General features: G+C 33.4%; 1 long non-coding RNA gene across 3 annotated transcripts; it reads right to left on the bottom strand.

The window, feature by feature from the left end:
* Positions 1-2,438: 2,438 nt before the first annotated feature.
* Positions 2,439-4,508, bottom strand: LOC106316692. Of its 3 annotated transcripts, none has more exons than XR_001264922.1 (3): positions 3,867-4,508; positions 3,249-3,784; positions 2,439-3,168 (listed from the first exon to the last, which is right to left on the bottom strand). It is a non-coding gene; the product is annotated as an uncharacterized LOC106316692 (long non-coding RNA). The 3 variants fall into 3 exon arrangements; XR_001264921.1 differs by having other exon boundaries at positions 3,249-3,777; XR_001264920.1 differs by having other exon boundaries at positions 2,440-3,168; positions 3,249-3,774.
* Between the last annotated feature and the right edge of the window lie 560 nt (positions 4,509-5,068).

Genomic DNA, 5,068 nt, shown 5'->3' with positions numbered 1-5,068 from the left:
ATTTATGCATCAAACTTATCATCCGTAACATAATAATATGTTTTTTCCGTGCTAGAAACCGTTTGTAAATAAATGTCTCGGATGTATATGACTGCTTAGTTTGTTGCTTTTGACAGTGAAATCACTAAGCTTTCAATGTTTCAGGACAGCAAAAGCATCTCAGCTGATGGTTAGCTTTACAATTTCGTTGGTTTCTTTTTCCTATTATGTTGTATGGATTATTTTAGCTAACAAATATCGCAACAGAGCGCTGGCAATAACTCTAATTGATTTATATATACATTTAGAATTGGAAGTTTGGTGAGAACAGGAACAAGTACTTCTGTCACGCTATTGGACAGTTATACGCCTTTTCAACAGAATTGATTTTTTATATTTCTCATAATCAGTAAGATTTTAAATGTTTTGTCTACTTTGCATTCATACCTCATTCTCCATCTAACTTCTCGGTGCTACTATATAATGATCAAGTCATTTTCTGTACAAATAGGCAAGTGGGGATGTTACGTTGGGTGCTTGGTTTATTGGGCTTGGCTATACAAAGTCTGTTGTGACTCTAAAACTTTTACCTCATTTAACACTAATTCTGGTTCTTCGGAGAATTGCAGATTGTGAATGAAAGGCACAAGCAGAGAACATATGTGTAGCTGTGTTCGACTCGACATGTAGCGGTATCTGCAGATCTGATGATCCCATTGTGGAGGTTAACATGCAATGTGTTGACCTGAAAATCATTATTTGGAAGCTACATTTCGAGGCATTTCCTCAACATATAAATAGACCATAGACAGAGTTTGATATTATAATACTCAGTGATCATGGAGTCTGCAGAGAACAGTCCTTTTGCATATTCTATATGGAACCAAGAGATACGTCATTTGTTTGATGATTGTATTATGATAGCTATTAACATAGGAGATGACTAGAGAAAGAGAAATGAGTATGAAACTCTTATATGAGTAGCTTTTGTAAACACATTTGGGTTTATTAACAGTTGTGCTTATGTTTATAGTAAAGGAAACCCGCCGCAGCGTCAATAACAAATGCACCTGTTTTTTGGTTGTTTGGGATTGAAATAGCTTATGAGTTTTCTAAATCAATATAATTGATTTGACTAAAGCTATCTTGGAAGACAAAAAAAGGATTGCAAGTTTAATAATTTCTACTTTAGACTTTAATTTCAACTAAATTATAATCAGTCTTTTATCCGTATCATCTTAGTTATAATCGTAAGAATTTATTAGAATAAATAAACAGTTTCAACAATATTTAATATGTGATTTAATAAACAAAAGAACATGTAAGATTTTTAGGATTTAAAGAGATTGGAGACAATAGTTAATGAATATGAAAAGAATTCGAAGCAGATGATGAAAAATGATTCGAGTAAATTAGTGGCAACACAGAGATAAACGAGATAAAAATATCAATCAATAAATAATGAAAGAAGAATGAGCAGAGTTAAGTTATTACACAAGCCAAATCTAAGACAAATCAAATGACAGAACGTGAACAAGTGTAAAAAAAACAAGAGGAGATGGTGAATATAAAATGCATTGAAAAACTGAATGCTATATTAGGAAGCAAGAGACAAAATATATTAAAATGCAAAAACTTCGCACTTTTGCGCGGGTAATAATCCCTAGTAAATATAAAGAGGTATTATTTCGGTGGAGTTGATAAAAAAAGTATTATTTCGGTGGCTTGTATTGGAGCAATAAAAAGAAAGTGACATCTATGATCAATTTAGGCTGGAACGTGCTGTTTTGTATTACTATAATCATTATCTCCAATGAATTTCAAAACTATTCCGAAAGCAAATATTATATGAAAATATTTTAGTTTCATTTATATGCAAGATGTGTTGCTTACTTTGGATTTGTAATAGTGCATCTATTTTCTAGTTTTGTTTCTCTAGTTTTTAATGTTTAGAATTTTTTCAGCCAAGGTTAACTAAAATAATCCAGCGTTAAATTTTTGTTCCTTAGGGTATTGCACTAAGTAAGAAATAAGTTCATTTATTAAAGAAACTAGGTCGAAACCCGAGCTATGCTGCAGGAAATTATAACACATAAAAAAATTTAAGAAAAATTTTCAATTTTTAATAAATAAAAAATTACAATCTATTTAAAGAATATTAAATTTTGTGATGTTTTAGTAGTTTTGATGAATAAAATAATTTTAAAGTATTTTTGATAAGTAAGCAAAAGTTATAAATATTAACTTAGTATTTGGTACTTTTGATTGAAAACAATAATATAACATTATGATTGTTGGATATGTGGAATAATTTGTTTTTTTTTTAATAAAAACAATACAAAAGGAATAAAATGAGAGATTCTCTTGTTTAAAAGATTACATAATTGTTTGAAAAGTCACAAACTTGCCTATTTGAATATTTGATTGTACATATTAATTTGAAAACATACTTATTTTAGTCGTTTGAGATGTTTTTCATTGTTTTTTAAAAAACTTCCCAAACTAACAATGTTATAAAAAAGTCAAAAGGTTAATTTTAACCAAGATGAACACAAGATATTAAGAAGCACAAAGGTAGAAACGTGTCTTTCAACTGTAGCGGAAGACATATCTACCTCTCTCGGTAGCAGAAAATATGGAATCTGATTCATCCCATAGCTGCACTCAATATTTTGGAATCAGCTCGCTTTCCCAGTAACACACTATACTCGTGTATGTTTACTCTTCCCTCTAAATTTGGTTATAGCTTGCCACTTGCTTGCTCTGTTCAGTGGGACAAAAAGCAGTAACTACTTGTTTTTGAAATGCCCTTACTCCCTCTAGATTTGGTCTGCAACAGCTTCATCACTCATCTTAACCTCACCTATAAACTTTGGACTGAAAGTAACCATGGACCCCATCTTCAAGCGATTATTGGTTCTAATAGAAAGGTGATCAATGAAACAATCCAAGAAGAATAGATTCAATACATTAAAAGGAAAAAAAAGATTGTTTAGGAATATAACTTTGTATCCTTCCTCTGGTTAAAACTTAAAACACAACATACTGCAATATAAGATATGGAACATGAGTCGTTCTCATCATAAGGCTCAGTTGTAATTCTTATGAGTTATGACTCAGAACATAAAGGATGACCCCACAGGACCATACATCTGCCACGACACCATTGTAACCCTTATGATTCAACACCTAAACCAAAACAGAGATGATGATATGAGCTACTATATATAACATTACTATATTTCAAAACATTGTGATATTTGACTTACTTAAAAGGCAACATAATTTGGAGTTTCACAAGTTGTCTTTAAAATGGTAACTCCCTTAAGATACAAGTCAGATGATTAGTTGATAAAAATTCAATCTGAAAGTAAAACAATAAACTGAAACCACCATTACTCGTTCTTGTAATGCACTGAGCCCATAATCAGATATCTTGAGATTTCCTTGAGAATGTAGCAGAAGTTTTTCAGGCTACAATTTACAGCAGAAACAACCAAAAACCATATTTTGTTTGAAAAGATTGTTGATTGTCAGCAAAAGAAACCACCTTTAGATCTCTGTGGTAGACCCCTTTACTATCAACTCCTTCGGTAAGCTAGTGTAAGTACTTCCTAGCTTTTGCTTCACTAATACGTTCATTACGAACCTATAACATGTAACAAGTGGATAAGCAATGTCTTCCAAAGATTATCATCACCTGAAGTAGTTGAGTCGAGAGCTAGATAGTTCACAATTCTATGAACAGTTCACCACATGTATTATACTCCAAGAGGATGTAAATATTTGTGCGACCTGCTAGAAACTTAAACAGCAATGAATCAACTTCTATATGAAGATAGATATACACTTTTCAGTATAAAGTAGAGGAAAGAACAAAACTTTACCTCGTAAAGACGAACAACACAAGGATGACGAACGAGTTTCATGGTCGAAATCTCCCTCTTAATCTGATAACAATTTTAATAAAATCTCAGAGACATAACCAAAACCCATAAGCAAAGGTGGTGACATCACGACGGCGGCTCTCCCGTGATGGATGGTTAATGGGGCTCGGATCGGTGGCTGGTCCTGATGGAACGTGACGGCTCCGGTTTCACTTCTCATTTCATTTTGGTCACGATCCCACAATGATAAGGATCACAACAAAAACGGCTTCCCCGGTGAGAGACAATAGCTCCGGTGAGATGAGGAGAGGTGGCTGGTGATGCTAATGAATCTCCACGCTAATACAATATAGAGGTGACATGGAGGAAGGCGGAGAAACATGGCTGAGCTCTATCTCTCTAAGTTGGCATTGACGGCAGCTAAATGGAGAAGAGAAGCCGGAGAAGAGAGTGGTGATTGGGTCTGAAGTTCTTCAGCACCTGTCTTCTTCGCTGTCTTCTTCTCCATCCTCGTTCGATTTCAAAGCAAAAGAGGAAGAGAGTCAGCGATAAAATCGAAAGAGGAAGCGAGAGAACTTCTCACGATCTGAGTGTGTTGATTTCCGATTGTGGAGAGACAAAATGTTTTGATTGTTTACCTGAGTTTTTTCATTTAATGACATGTCCTCTCCACAAAGCTCAAAAATGCTGATGTGTCACCTGCTGGAGAGAACCTAGCCTTTTTATTTTAGTATGTATTGCTTCTTTTACAAAAGAAAGAAAAAAAAGGTAAAGGGGATACAGTAAATATTGAGGCGAGAAAGTAGTAAAATACAAGACAAAAACATAAAGAGAAGATGAGTTTGAATGTTCCACACTCACCTAACGCTTATCTAATCAGTACTATCACGAGTTTGAATGTTCCACACTCACCCAACGATGAGTGATGACAACTTCACTTTATGTATATTGTATTTTCTTCGAGTACATATCCACTTTTGTGTCTTGTATTGTATTTGTACTACTCACTTCTCTTTCGTCTTTCGTGCGCACAGATCGAATACTACTACAATTTTCAGAACCTAACGGATATCTAATTTTCTGAATTTTTTTTTGTTTTGGACAACAAAATATTCGAAAATTTGCAGATATTTACGGATACCATATCCATTTTATTCAATACACACAAAATGTAAAAAATATATACCATATTGTTTAAAAAT

The sequence above is a fragment of the Brassica oleracea genome, chromosome C9 (assembly GCF_000695525.1).
Source record: "Brassica oleracea var. oleracea cultivar TO1000 chromosome C9, BOL, whole genome shotgun sequence".
NCBI classification, from domain to species: domain Eukaryota; kingdom Viridiplantae; phylum Streptophyta; class Magnoliopsida; order Brassicales; family Brassicaceae; genus Brassica; species Brassica oleracea.
The sequence above is the reverse complement of the archived record's forward strand: the minus strand, read 5'-3'. Positions and strand labels throughout refer to the sequence as shown.